General features: G+C 45.0%; 1 long non-coding RNA gene across 1 annotated transcript in view; it reads right to left on the bottom strand.

The window, feature by feature from the left end:
* Nucleotides 1-263: 263 nt before the first annotated feature.
* Nucleotides 264-15509, bottom strand: part of LOC108239156 — a 45084-nt gene continuing 29838 nt past the window's right edge. Inside the window, exon 3 of the long non-coding RNA XR_001808705.3 lies at nt 264-671. This is a non-coding gene — a long non-coding RNA (uncharacterized LOC108239156). The remainder of the gene's footprint in view (nt 672-15509) is intronic.

Here is a 15509-nt window from a genome sequence, read left to right as displayed (position 1 = left end):
TTTGGCAGCACGATGGATTAGTGGTTTGCACTGTCACCTCACCTCACAGTAAGACGGTCCTGGGTTCAAACCCCGGGTTCATACCTGGGGTCTTTTTGTGTGGAAGTTTGCATGTTCTCCTCGTGTTTTCTCCGGGCACTCCGGTTTCCTCCCACAGTCTAAAAACATGCATGTAAGACCGCCTCCCTTGAAAAACAGATTTGTGATCTCAATGGGATTTGCCTATCTAATTAAAGGATCAGGTAAAAAAACGACATGGGGGCACATTTTGGCTTCAGTTTTGAACAACGAAAATCAATGAAGTCTATAGCAGTAAAATCAAGGTTTGAAAATTCTCCGGTTTCTTCTTGTTATCTTGTTTGCGTGTGGACAAGGGGACACGAATGCAGATATTTAAAAAAATATCCGGAGTTGGTCAGGTGTCATTTTCACTGTGTGACATATAAAAGTGAGGGGGAAACAAAAGCAGCGGATCCTCCTGCTGCTAACAAACTTTGAATGTCAGCCAGCGTGACGCCACTAACTCACACAGACAGACGGGTGGGATCGGGGGTTGAGTTGGCGTAGATCCCTATCCCGGTTGAGAGCGGCTGGCACTCCTCCAGTCGGCGGGCCACCCTGGCTGCCGCCGCGCCTCTCGACTCGGAACAGCGCGGCCCATTTTTCACTAACTGGGGACACAAGCAGAAAAAATATAAATAATTTTTTTTCAAAAAACAACCGGAAAAAGCAAGAGGAGGAGTGGTTACAATTAAAAGTCTGGATTGAACAAAAAAAAAAAAACAGATATAACCAGGAAGGTAAAGCTGGGCTCATCAGAGCTTGTTTTCTTCCTGTTCTTTCATGTTAAAAAGCATGTATGTTACAAAAAAAAAAAAAAAAAATCAGCTTGACTGAAAATCGAGTGTTTATCAAGAATTCCCCAGTATGAAGTTGTGAATGGAGTTTTGTCACCTCGCGAAATAAATCTGCCCGTGAAATTTAAATGAGTAATTTCTTTGGAAAAGAATTTTCCCATATGTCCGGCGTGTTCATCTTTTTTTTTTTTTTACATTAATGTCCAAATTGATTTTCTGAATTTATTTATTATTAAAACAAAGTACTATTAAACAAGCTGCATAAAATAAATGTTTGAACCTTTATAATTCTGTTGTAATGAGTGACTTAAGTGCTCTAAATTCAAGAGTTTGACTTTCTTTTTTTTACACCAAATAAAAAGCTCTGAAACTAGGATATTACAAAGGCATAACATTTCATGTTTTTATTATTTTTAAATTGCCTGTGTTGGGTGGGGTTCTGTTGGTATATGGACTACTGGAACACAGACTGTGTTGGTCTCCACACACTGTAGCAAACTGTGAGAGCTTCTGTTACTAAAACAAATCTTTAAAAATAATAATGAAAAAAAAAAACAACACATCCAGATGCCACGTCTGTCATGTCCAAGTCCAACTTTCTGTGGTCCGTTTAAACTCTGAGTGTTGTTTCAGCTGGGAGCTTTTCCACCAAGATCCCATTGAAGTCTAGGTCTAGGGGAGAATTTTTCCGTTTTTTTTTTTTGTTTGTTTGTTTTGTTCCTTATTAATTGAATGTTCTCTTACAATGCACCGCTCCCTAAATACACAGTATTACTGATCAATGGATCGGCCTCCGTTTGCACATTAGGCAGGCGTCTTCCCTGTCTGTTTCAAATCCCTTCCGAGAACCATCTCTCCGCTTTGGCATCTGTCAAACCTGTGAGACGTCGATTTTAGCTTATTCCCCATATTTTTTTTTTCAGCAGCGCCCCGTGCTTTGGGCACCCGTAATACACCTTAAAAGGTCCCAGGGTTAACTTTACGGAAACGTGACAGAAACATTCGGGAGAGCTTGCAACCACCACTTGCTTTGAAGGAGTAGAAGGAGAGCGGAACAAACAAATGAAGGGGAACAGGAGACAACGATGGGGGGAAGGGGGGGTTAGGAGGTTGGGGGGGGGTGCTAAAGCTCAGGAGGAGGGGCAATGAATTCCCTAAACTAATCAGTATAATCAGGGCACTGCCCCAGTGTCCTAACCCCATCTTCGCACGCAGAGCACGACGCATAACCTCCAGTGTGTGGGTGGCGGTGTTCCCATGACCCACTTAACACATCTGGGTCAGCTGTATTCAACCACCAACTCACACACACACACACACACTTAATGCAGCCATCCAGGTGCATTAAGACAAATGAACCCACACATCCAGGTTCAGAAGAGGCAGATTGGTTTTTTTTTGTCCCCCCCAACACCACTAGAGTGAGTAAAGACTGAGGTCAGTCCACCGCTCAGACGGTGAAGCACCAGACCCACGACAGAAAGCTGTGCGCGCGCGCTAAACAACTCAACACGCATTCAGAAATCACCAGCAGTTGCTTTTTTTTCCCCGAGCCTTAGCCGGGACCGAATCTGCGCCGCTCCCCGCCCCCGCTGCCCCGCCCCCTTCCTCTTTACCGTATGAAAGACGCGCAGCGGTGAGGCGAAACACCTCAGGAAGCCGAGAGGTTGGCCTCGCGAGCCGCGGAGCGGGATGTAAACTAGCGAGTTTTAGTTGGCACGCTGGGGCCTTTTTCTTTTTCCTTTTCCTTTTTTTTTTTTTTTTTTTGTAGAAGCAGGAAGCAGGAAAAGGGCACATGAAGAGAGTGGTTAGGCTCTTTAAACGCAGGGGTACTGCTGGCTGTATCGCTTCCAAAAATAAAAAAAAAAAAAAAAAAAAAAAAAAAAGAGAAAAAAAAAAAAAAAAAAGAATATGAAAGAAAAAAAACTTTTGAAGTGTGCTTGTGTTTGAGGCGAAGGAGCAAAGGTGTGCTTTTGCGTTTGAGGCAAAAGACAGGAGTATCTTTGACTCTGTATGTGTGTGTTTCTCCTCTCTGAGAGTGTGTGTGTGTGTGTGTTTAAGTCCCTCTTGCCAGTTTAAAAAACCATGCGTAGCCCAGGTAAATGGCACGCCGTCCTCTGTACATGCCCACTGGCTTTCTCTTTCTCTTCACAGGAAAGAGTTCAGAGGGCCAGTTAGCACCGTTCACAGCAGACCCAGAGGCTTTACTCAAACACACACACACACACACACACACACCAACACCAACAACACTAACATACCAGCGCACTGAAATTCATGCTGGAGGATTCCTCCCAGCGCACACACAGGGCCACAAACACATTCACGCACACTCACTTCTGCCTGTAAATTCATGCAGCGGCAGCGGCGGTGCTTGCACACACACATTTAGGCGCACACACACACACACACAGTTGGCCTATGGCTAAAGCGTTCAAACAGGCGTGATGTTGAAAATCCAGCAGCAGGGAGAACAGTGGATTCTGCTGAGGTCCATAGCAGGTTATTGATCAAGGTTAGCTTGCTGTGAAAACTCCGCCTGTGGCCAAAGACGGTTCACACCACAGATGTGTGTGTTGTTGCATGTGTGTGTGTGCGTGTGAGTCATCTTTATAAGTGCAGGAGTGTTGTGTTGTTGTTCTCGCAGACGAACAGACAGCTTAAATTATAAAACAACACTTAATCCACGTAAAAAAAAAAACGTTTCTACAAACCTTTACGAGGTTTACAGAGTGAATCTTTCTTACCTCACTCTGCGTTAGACGAAGGTTTTCTCCCTAAACTAAATTAAGGGCCCGACATTCCTCGAAGGAATCCATATTTACCGCTGCCTTTCATGTCAGGTTTAGACTGAGATCAGCTCATGTTGAGAAACGACTAAGTTGTAGCCATTTTGAGCGCAGAACGCCACGCTTAGAGTATATGTTGTGAGTCTCTCTCAGGAACTACGACGTCAAAGTTTAGCACAATATCTCCTAATTTGACTGAATTATAGCCATTTTTGGGTTGGCCACTGTTAATGAGCTGTGGCGGCCATCTTGATTTGGGCTGACTCCAGAAGTGAATCAGTTATAGACGTACATCCAGTGGTTACTTTTCTGAGAGTTTCGTTCAAATTCGTTTGCCAGTCCGGTTTGGGTCAGACCTCTTTCTTGGTCTTTAGAATGGGAGCAGAATGTGCTTTTTGCATTGTCTCGGGTGAGAAAAACAAAACAAAAACGCTCAGATGTCCCTGGAAAAGACGTGGTCTTGAAGACAGCATACATTACTGTGTAACCAGTCCAACTCAGAACCGGGCTTTCGCTTCCAAAAACAGTCTGGATCGTGTTTTTTTTCCTCTCTCTTCGGTTCATTTCTTCCAACAAAGATCTGGAATATGGATCTACTGGAACACATTTCCAATAAGCCCAGACAGAGCCTAAAGAGGTCTGTGTCACGATCCTAGGGGACGAGGAGGACCAGAGTGCAGCAGGTCATTCAAAAACTCTTTATTAACCAAAAACTCAAAGACCCACTTGACCTAGAAACAGGAACGCGTACAAAGGATGAGGACCCGACAACTAAATTGAGACTGTAGTGCTCTTAAATACCAAACCAAGATCGTTAACAAAGTTCGGACAGGTGTGCAAGAAAACCAAACACGAGAGAAACAAAGGAAGAGCAAAAACCCGAAACGGAGCAAAGACAGAATCCTCCCAGTCTGCACCACAGCCCCTCGCCCCTGGACCAGGTTCACATCAGGCTTTTTTTTTTCTTTTTTTTTCTCTACACAATAAAAAGTTCGAAGCAACATTTGTTCACGTCGCTTCTTGCCTTGTAGGACTTGGGAAAAAAAAGACCCCACGAAAGTAATGCCTTGTCCATGTGGTTCTATCAGCTGCTCGAGGATTAACAGTTCTCCATGCAGCCGGGAGAGTTGTGAAAGCTGGACTTCTTTTCAAGTTTTTTGGGGAAAAAAAAAACAAAAAAATGTGCCAGCAACACCTTACATAAGCATGTTTGTAAGTTACAACAAGCCAAAACGGCTCACAGGACGGACTTGAGCGGCGGGTCAGTGACTCGTGTGACTTCATGACCCTAATAATGAGATATTTAGTCCAGTCCAGGATTGCTCTCTTGGACACTTCACACTATGTGATTTTTTTTTTGTTTTTGTTTTTGTCCCTTGCAGACAAAGACCCCGTCCACACAGGAACGGCGCTTGTATGAAAATACAAAGGCTAATTCATCATTTCAGCCTTGCGTCCTCACAAAAATGGAGCTGTAGGGGGCCCTAGTTGGTGTTTGTTTTAAAAGAAACTGGGTTCCGGAGTGAGAAAATGTTTAAACGCTGGCGATGGATGAAAGGATGGCGGCAACCAGGGCAAAAAGCGGAATGACCCAATCTATGAAAATTAAGCCCATAAAAGACAGAGGGTGCATTCACACCTGATAGTCCGGCAGACTCGGTTCGACTAAGGACCAAAATTACAACATTTGTTCCATTTTCAGCTGCTGCGGTTCGCGTTCACACTGCTCCGAGTCAATCGAGACTAACCCGAAATATTACATGTTTGGAGTTTGTGTTTTAAGTTCAGGCTTTTAAATTTTTTTTTTTTTTATAAAAGTCAATCAAAATGTAAAGAATGAAGGCAGACAGAGTCTCCCGCTCCTGGATACAACCCATTTAAAACGAACAGATAGTTGTTCTACACATGGTCCTAAAAAAAAAAAAAAGAAAAAAAAAAAGCCCAAACACAAAAAACAAAGACAAAGTGTAGCGCGGATGCAGTAAGAGCATGTGAAAGTTCTAACCGGTCTTTGTGGTGCTGTTACACAACTCCACGGCTCAGATGTGAGCTTTCGCAGGAGGTTCGGCTCCCCCACCCCCCCATGTTCTGTAAGATTACAGNAAAGTCAATCAAAATGTAAAGAATGAAGGCAGACAGAGTCTCCCGCTCCTGGATACAACCCATTTAAAACGAACAGATAGTTGTTCTACACATGGGTCCTAAAAAAAAAAAAAGAAAAAAAAAAGTCCCACACAAAAAGGACAAGCCTCTTTCGTAAAGGCTCCTCGGTAAGAGGCTCGTAAAGTTCTAACAGGTCTTTGTGGTGCTGTTACACAACTCCACGGCTCAGATGTGAGCTTTCGCAGGAGGTTCGGCTCCCCCACCCCCCCATGTTCTGTAAGATTACAGAAGTTGGCTGCCGTCCTGTTAAACTCTCCAACATATACCGCACAGATGTTCTTTAACACAAACTCTCGTGTACGTGTCACCTTTTCTCTAGTGCAAGCAAAAAAAGTGTATTTGTTACACCAGTTAGAACATTAAAGACCCGTCATCAAACAGCTTGAACATATATATATATATATAAAAGACAGACACTTTCAGGCATCCTTACACAACTGTGTGAAGAAGTTTAACACACAAACTTTGCTTTAGTAGAGACAAACAGGAGAACCTGAATGAGCTGTACGGCAAGAAGGTTACTGGACAAGCCCGTTCTTTCTAAAGAGAACATGGCCGCCCAGATTAAGTTTGTAAACTCTGAAGGACAAAAAAAAACAAACCACAAGCTGTCTGGTTGAATTGATAATTAATGGCGTTGTAAAATGTTACGTGTAGGTTGTCCACCTTCTGACAGAGAAATGTTAAGCAAGCAGAAGGAATGGAGCAGTGGTGTTATCAGGCAGTTGCTGGAGCGTCTAACAGAATGCCTTTTTTTTAGACGCGTTAGACAGAGTTACCAGCGCTACCAGTTTGTTAGGGCTGACGTCGTGGGTTTGCACGAGGCTAGCTGGTTGTACCAATGACCAAAATGTAAGGCGCAAAGATGGCCGAACATAGGAACCGATGGGTCGTGACAATGGACCACAACTGGGGGGGTTGTCACATTGAGTTCCAAGCATTACAGTACCCTGTGTCACTCTTCAGAACGCTTTGTGTCATCCTGCACTGAGCCTAGATGGCTGGTACCATTCCGCGTGTGGGTTGCCGTGAACACTGCAGCGGAGGATGTCTGCGTTCGGCGGGCTGTCTCTACCTGGCGCTGTTTCGCGCTAAAATGAATACATGCGTTTAAAAAAACGACAGCCGTTTGAGAGCAAAAGCCAAATTCCGGCCAGCGTTGCGGTGAGTCACACCAATGTTACTCCCGGCTTCATGGGGTACAACTTCAGATCACTTCTGGTGAGGATTTGGAGTCACCCATGGGATCTTACCTGTCCCGATACAGTCCTTCACGTGTGTCTACATCACGCTGACGTCCTCCAGGTCTCCCTAACTTTCCCCCAAATCAAACATGCGTGGGACACTACAGACTTCAAGTCCAGCCCTGTCCCAAAAACATCCATGTCAGGTTAACCGGTAAATTGTCCCTGGGTTGTCTCGCTTGTCTCTGTGTGTCCCTGTGATGGACGTGTGACCCGTCCAGGGTGTCCCCCCCACCCACCTCGCCTCTCGCACAGAAAATGGATGGATAAATATGCTGATTCGGGAAATTTTAGCGAACGAACCCTCTGTGCTGTGAAGCAACACTTGGCCAGCTGGTAGTTATTAGACAAGTGCACTTTACTTTGATGACTTTTAGACAAAGCTGCGGGAAGTAAGGGTGCGGAGGGTGCTGTGGCAACCTCTGATAGATGCTGAAGGACATGCATGTCCAAACACCTAGAGAATTAATTAAAAAAAAAAGAAAAACTCCAATCCTAATTGGGTATAAATGGGTTTTGTAAAAATGGTCTAGGAACCAGCCAGTTGTTGTGTTTCTGTGCGCAAAATCGTACAGCTGCGCTTTCGTACGGCTTTCTTTTACCCTCCAGATTAGCAGAAGTGCTAACATTTTACTTAGCCTCATTAGCTGGCTCACGGCACGCCGCAACTTCAGCACGTTCACCACTATGCTGTTACCTCCTATCGTCAAAATGATTAGCGGCACATAATTCAGAAGTTCGAGAGTCCGGCTAAGAATTGTACCGCAACCCGCCCGTGGACGAAAAACAGATTCAGCATTTTCGCTCTGCACACGACAGCAGCTCATTTGGGCTCGTTATTAGTCGGTTCAAAGACTCGGTGTGTGATTGGCCCGGAGAAATGACGGCGACGTCTTTGGACCAAGCACGCTAACTCACACGCTTATCAACAGAAAAAGAAAAAAAAGCCCAGAGTGTGTATTTCAGTGAAGCTAAGCAGAACTTGAAAGTAGCTCAAATTTCAGGCCTTTTAAAACCTACATCAGAAAATACAGTTTCTGCTCCCGAGCTTTTTAGATTGAGTTACACGTCCCTTCATGCCACGGCTTCAGAGTTTTATGTTGACAAATGATGGAGCTCCCGCCGTATTTGGTCCCGCTCAGAGTATGCGTTGTGAATGACTCTCAGCTACTGCCTCATCCAGTTTTACCTCAATGTCTGTCAAACTGACCGAGTTATCACCATTTTAGTGTTGGCTAAAGTCGATTAGCCGCGGTGGCCGTCTTGCATTAAATTGACCCCAAATGTTAATCAGTTGCAGATGTGCATGCAGTGATTATATCCTAAAAGATTTGTTAAAATCATGCCATTGGTTCATGAGATATTTTGCTAACAGACAGACAGAGTTGACTCCAACAGTTAAGACTGGCGCTTTGAGCAAAGATGTTTCACAATGAGCGGCACTTGGAATATGTGTTGGGAATGACTCTCAGCTATATCCACACCAGATTTTAGTTCAGTATCTGTAAACCTGATTAACTTATACTCATCTTTGTGTTTTCTAATATCAGTAGGTTGTGGCGGTCATCTTGTTCTGGGCTGGCTCCAAATGTTAATCAGTTGTAGATGTACATCCAATGATTATTTCCTACAAGTTTCATTAAAGTCATGCCAGTGGTTCATGAGATATTTTGCTAACAGACAGACAGAGTTGACTCCATTTAGTTATTGGAAAAAATTTAAACAAAGATCTTGTTCAATTGGTTAGAGCTCAGAATATGTGCTGGGGGTGACTCTCAGCTACAACCACACCAAATTTTAGCTTAATATCTGTAAGACTGACTAAATTATATCCATCTTTGTGTTTTCTAATATCAGTAGGTTGTGGTGGCCATCTTGTATTGGGTTGGCTCCAAATGTTAATCAGTTGTAGATGTACATCCAATGATTATTTCCTAAAAGTTTCATTAAAATCCATCCAGTGCTTCATGGGATATTTTGCTAACAGACAGAGTCAAATGTGTTAAGCGGGTCGTCGGTCTTGTTTTCTTTACGTAGCTGCAGCCTCTCCGCACAGCTGAACACCGAGTGACGGCAACGGCAGCCAACGCAAGATGTGGGGCAGCACAGAGATTAGTTGCTTCACACACATACGGTCCAAAAATAACCGCCGCTTGGAGCCGGCAGAGGCGAGCGCTGGAAACTGTACTTGCGGAAAACACAGCGCAGCAGATAAATATATGCGATCGCCTGCTAACACGACGCTGTTCCAAAAAAAACCAAAGCTGGCAGAAAAAAAAAAAAAAAAAGAAGAAGAAAGAAAAGGAAAAAAAAAAGCCTCAGTGCCGAGCCAATTTGTGTTAAAGAGACAGAATGGAGCCTACTGCTAAGACTCCAAATGGTTCACAGGTGGAAAGCTTTTAATAGAAGCGGCCGGGCAGCGAAGATTCATTTCATGCTGGACAACCAGGCAAACCTCCACACAGAGCTGGATTAGAGCACTAATCTTAGGAAAACATCATTACTCGACGTAGTTAGAGCCCAAACCTAAAGTCAACACCGGGGCTCCCTCGGAGATGACTTTGATATTGGAGTTTTCTTCAGTTGTTTTTTTTTTTTCGACAACGCAAATTTGCCTTTGGGCTTATTCGACCCCCGAGCCTCGGCGGATTTCCTAAACCCTGAAATCACACGAGTCAAACATCGGTATGTTAATGGCGAACGGGAGGCGGGGAGGGTTGGGGTACTCGAATTTGCAAGAAGGCATTAAAAGTGTTTCGTGTGGCTCTTCTGCCCCTCTCCACGTCCGTTTTTGTGACGGCGTACTCGGTGTCGCGCAGCAAACTGAAACGGGGCTCGCATCGAACTGTTTTGAATGCGATGCCCGCCGCTCTCGGTCGAGAATCGGCGCCCTCTTGTGGAGGAAAATAGAGTCGAGATCAGAAAAAGCAGAAATTTATACGATACAACAGTGAGAGAATCTAAGGACTTCCAGAGAGCAGGAAATAGCTCCGATCCCGTGTAAGGCAGGGTAAGGTACCACCGTCTTTTCTTTAGGTTTTTTTAAAGCGATCTTTTCCTCCTCGTCCGGCGACGCCGTGACTGCAATCTGTCACGAGAGAATTTTAGGCAATCTGTACACTCAAAGATGAAGTCTCAGCCGTCCGCGGACACTGAGGACACACAGTATGTGGGGGGCCTTGAGACGGCGTCCCGGAACGCACGGCGCAAACCGGAGTCCTGCACGGGATTTCTGCAGCCGAGTGGCGCCGATACTGCCCGGAGCTCCGCCCCAGGACGTGCCGAGGACCGCCTTCGATAAATGGACCCCGTTAAACGGTGGAAAGTGCTCCGTTTATCAACCTTGTGGCTGTGATTTGTCTCCTTCGTCACCTATTTTCTGCTTACTCTAACCGTCAGCTTCCATCGTCCCATTTTAACAGTTTATTGAGTCATTCCTTCATATTTATCCGTCAACCACCCCTTTGCCACGAAGTTAGAATTATAACTTATACGGTGAGAAATGTATGTGTTTATCTGTAAACAAACCCATTTAAAGCTGAAGTACTTTGTCCTTAAAGTCTCTTACGTGAAGCTAAGAGCCCGCAGCTAGCTTAAGGGCAAAACGCGGGCGGCGTCCAAAATTACGCCTCCATTATTTTCAAATTATAATGCCCCCACACGGACAGCAGCTGGACACCGTGCGGCGCTCTACGTCGAGGCGTCTGGAGATGTGATACAGTCAGTTAATTGCTGGCGTCAACCCTGTCCGTCTTACAGCAGCAGTGACTGCGTCCCTTCTCGTGAGCTTATCTTAGCTTTGAGCTCGGGCATGAAAAGGTGGCGGGCGGGCGCTGAGCGCTCCTTCCAGCAGCGCCGGGGCCCTTTCACTGCATCCTGCGGCGAACTGGGTCAGCAGAAAACTTGAAGTTTAAATCAGGGGGAGGAGAGGTGGAAAAACCTCCAGTAACGGAAACATCAGCACCGTGTGCTGCGGAGGATATAGGCTGTATTACAATAATCGCTCCGGGGGGAGTGTGTGTGTGTGTGTGTGTGGGTGTAAGCAGAGGCAGCTGGGCTGTATGTGGGTCAGGTGGTGTGTCTTTAAACGGGGGACCGGTGAGCGTGCCGCTGTCCGACTAGCAGGTAAATCCGATCAAGGATTCCGGGACTTGCTCCGCTTTTTTCGCGTGAATCCGAACAGCCCGAAGTCAGATTCCCGCATCCTGAGACGCAGCGAGGTCCTCCTCCGTGGCTTCGAATCTTTCTGAGATGTTCACCTTTAAGCAACTCGGGCGTATCGTTTCTTTTCCCCTCCAAACGCACCTTTCCGAACTCGGCCTCCTTCATTCTGAGCCAAGTCGTTCGGTCATGTTCCGTCCCACCACAAATCACGCTGCAGCGGCCCGCGCAGTCCGATCTGTCACCTGGATTCACCATCTATTATTCTGACCGGACACTGGCTGGGAAAAAGGAGATGACATGCAGTGCGTGTGTGTGTGTATATACCAGGGGTCTGCAACCTTTCCAACTACTAAATTAAATTCGTACAGAGCCACAAAATCTACCCGGTTGTTAATATTGATATAAGACAGATAATATTGTCGTTTCTTTAAGTGTATTGGCGAAAAAAAAAAGAGCGAACAGTTCTGTACAAAACAAACACACTTCAGGATGATGTCAACTTAGAGTATTTGGGTTTTTCACAAAAAGAAATCAGGAAGTACTTAAAGGACTATTAGCTGAACAGTAAGGCTACGTTCCCACTGCACGTCTTAATGTGCAATTCTGATTTTTTTTTTTTTGCGTGGTCGTTCATGTTCCATTTTAAATTGGACCTCCATCAGATTCCAGTGTGAACAGCAGTAAATATGGACACTGTGAGTGTTAGCCTGTATGTACTGATGCTGCAGCTGCTGTTCAGTCGGAGTCAACTGTACGTCCAAAAGGTAAAAGATAAAAGAAGCCTGAGAAGTAAAAAGAGCCCAAATGTTACCGATGACCCTCTCTGTTGGAGCTGTGGCTGCTGCCTCTGAGCAGAGCCAAGAGTGGTGGGACTCTGAAAAGAGGGACCTCCGTCCTTTCATCCGAAGGAAAAGTCGGATGAGATCGGACATGAGCGTTCACACTGAGTTGCTTTGAAAAACATAGGATATGTATCCTATTCAGTACCACATACTGAAAAAGGCCCGAGTCAGATAGGAAAACAACTGATTTGTCACGTTCACCGTGCCATTTAAAGATCTGATATGTGTCACAGAGGGGCAAAAAAATCAGAATCGGGTTGCATTTGTCTGCCTTTATTTGCCTTTAAAGCACATTTCAGTAAAAAGTGACTCCATATTGAGCTGATTCCGGCACAGATACGACGTGAAGAAAATCAAGCATCATTTAGATGTCTAGAATAGCACAGAAAAGACACTTTATTGATCCATAAGGGATCCTTTCTGATAATGTCCCCAGGTCATTTATATTAGAACAATAAAACAAATGATAAGCATAAAGAAGAAGAATATCGGAAGTTAACTCAGAAGTTAGCCTTAGCTCGGTTTCTTGCTTGATTTACATTTGGATGGTTATTTAAAGTAAAGACTTGAACAGATTTGTTGTCGGCACTTTTAGGATGAATGTAGAAGTCCTGTTCATTATTATTTAAGGTTACTTGCAGCTATTTTTGTAAATCTACACGTTCTTTTCGTCCAGATACAAAAGCAGTCACACAGTTTGTATGCATTGCTATAAAACTTTGGAAATGGGAGTTGTTTGAAGATGGCAGCAGCCTGCTCAACTCAGACTAAAACTGGTGGATTAAACAAATGGATTTACAGCATAAATTTAAAAGGATCAATGTTCTGAGTGGCTTTAATTTGAACTCTTTAAGGCTCCATCACCATCTCCGTCATGGTGCCATATCAATAAGACGTGTAGATGCAAGAAATAAAGTTTTAAACGAAATCCTTAAATGGACAGGAAGCCAGTGTAGGAGGGGGTGAGTACAGGTGTGAAGTGATCATTAAATGTCTTTCCTGTCAGAAGTCGTTCTTTTGAAATTCTGACCAGCTTGGAGGCACTTAGTGAGTGAAGACTGATCAAGAGCAATATGTAAAGTTTTAATAATCCAAAAGAGATGTAATAAAAGCAAGAACGGTTTAATCTAATGTAGACCTTAACTTTAACAGGGAGCCTTAGTTGGTAAAAAGGAGATTAAACTGAAAAATTGAAAAATGTTTATCACCATCATCCATCCATCTATTATCTGCCCCTTGTTTCAGAGTCGGGTCACGGAAGCAGCAGCTTGAGCAGGGAAGCCCAGACATCTCTTTCCACGGCCACCTGTTCCAACTCTTCCGGGAGGATTCCAAGACGTTTCCAGACCAGACCAGAGACATGGTCTCTCCAGCGTGTCCTGGATCTTCCCTGGGTTGGACATGCCAGGAACACCTCCTTATTAGGGAGGCTTCTAGGGGGGCATCCTTACCAGATGCCCAAACAACCTCAACTGGCTGCTCTGGATGTGGAGGAGCAGCGGCTCTACTCCGAGTCCCTCCCAGATAACTGAACTTCTCTCCCCGTCTCTAAGGGAGAGCCCGGCTGCCCTGCAGAGAAAATTCATGACCATAGGTGAGAGTAGGAACCTAGGCCGACTGGTAAACAGTTTTGCCTTGTAGCTCAGCTCCCTCTTCACCACAACAGACACAGTACGAAACACTGTGGAAGCCGCACTGATCTGTCTGTCGATCCCATTCTCCCCTCACTCGTGAACAAGACCCCGAGATACTTAAACTCCTCCACTTGAGGCAGCACCTCACTCCCAGCCCAGAGGGATCAGTCCACCCTTTTTCTGACTGAGGACCCTAGTCTCAGATTTGGAAGTGCTGATCTTCATCCCATCCGCTCGGCTGCAAACCGCTGGAGAAGACGGCACAATGACGCCAACAGGACCGCATCATCTGCAAATAGCAGGGACGGAATCCCGAGGCCACTGAACCGGGTACCCCTTCCGCATTCTTGGTGTACCGAGAAACTCTGTCCATAAAAGTCATGAACAGAATCGGTGACAACAGGCAGCCCTGGCGAAGTCCAACTCTCACCCTGAACAGGTCCAACTTACTGCCGGCAATGCCGAAAAGACTGTCGCACTGTTTGTACAGGGACTAACATCTTGTTTGTACATTTCAGTTTAACAAGGCCCGAATAGATGCATGTCTATTCGCTGATCTGAAGATCATCAACAAAACCTTTTTTCTAAAAATGAACCCCAATGGGAGAATATAACAAGAGAAGAGAATGGGATCTCATACTGAGCTTTAAGGAACCCCACGATTAGGAGAGGACACGAAACGTTGTCACAGTATTATACTCAAATATCAAGAAACAAAGAGGCTGAAAAACCCAAACGAAAAATAGATCATTAAAGATAACACAAAGAATAAAAAGGGAGACGTAAGAACCCCTAACCTTTCAGACAGGACGGGAGCTTTCTAGTCATAAACAAGTGATGTCGGCCCGCAGTGAGCTGCAGCTACTTTTTCCGCGTTTGGTTATTCGAGGGTAAAAATAGAAAGCTTGCTTCTCTTCAGCCCCTCTCTCCGTGTTTGATCAGTCCTCAAGGCCACTGTTTGAAGCTGTGATGGAGATTAGAACAGCGGCTCTACTGACAGGGCAGCTAAATCTACACCAGCTGACAAACCTGGCAGGAGCGGCGTTTAAGAAGGACAGCTAAAAGAGAAAGAAAGAAAGAAAAAAAAAGATCAGAGATTGAATTTTGACTAATAGAGCTTAGTCAGGGAAATTGAGCGTTTTAGACGGGGCCAAAATGGCTGATTACGGGAGTCTGATCAGTCGAGATTTAACACAGATGGAAGGTCCTGATTTGGGTTTATTTGCTTTGCTCTGTGTATGTACGTGTGTATTCATACAGTAAATGTGTGGTAATGACTGCCTAAAGACGTGTACACATGGTGTGAGTGGTCGGATGCCCGCAGGGACTCGAGTTGAAAAGGGGCCGAATTCACAACACTTCAAAAGCTACCACTTTAACGCCACCAGTCGCCACCGTCAGACACAATATGGCATCCATATGCTCATGATGGCATCCAGATGATTTGATTGGAGGCAGGGAGCCATGCTTAATCGACTCAAGGGTTCACTCTTCCTCAAGTGTGTCAAACAATCATTCTGTTGGTACTTCTAACCATCAAAAGATTTCTATTTAATGTGTCAGTGGTGTTAGACGGAGTCCGAACAGCTCACTTTCTCTGGCATTATTCTTCACTTAAACCAGGGCGCTTCCATATTGTGGTGCTCACAGTGACGTGCGGTGAGGTTCATGGTTGGTGAGGCACTGAGAGTCAGATTTACAAATATATAAATCCAAAAGGGTAGCTTATTCAATTGGCTACTGGTTATTTCATATCTCATCAGCGTTCTTCACACACACACACACACACACACTCTCTCTCTCTCTCTCCGTCTCT

This window comes from Kryptolebias marmoratus, linkage group LG22, assembly GCF_001649575.2.
Source record: "Kryptolebias marmoratus isolate JLee-2015 linkage group LG22, ASM164957v2, whole genome shotgun sequence".
NCBI lineage: Eukaryota > Metazoa > Chordata > Actinopteri > Cyprinodontiformes > Rivulidae > Kryptolebias > Kryptolebias marmoratus.
This window is presented reverse-complemented; position numbering and strand designations above follow the sequence as displayed.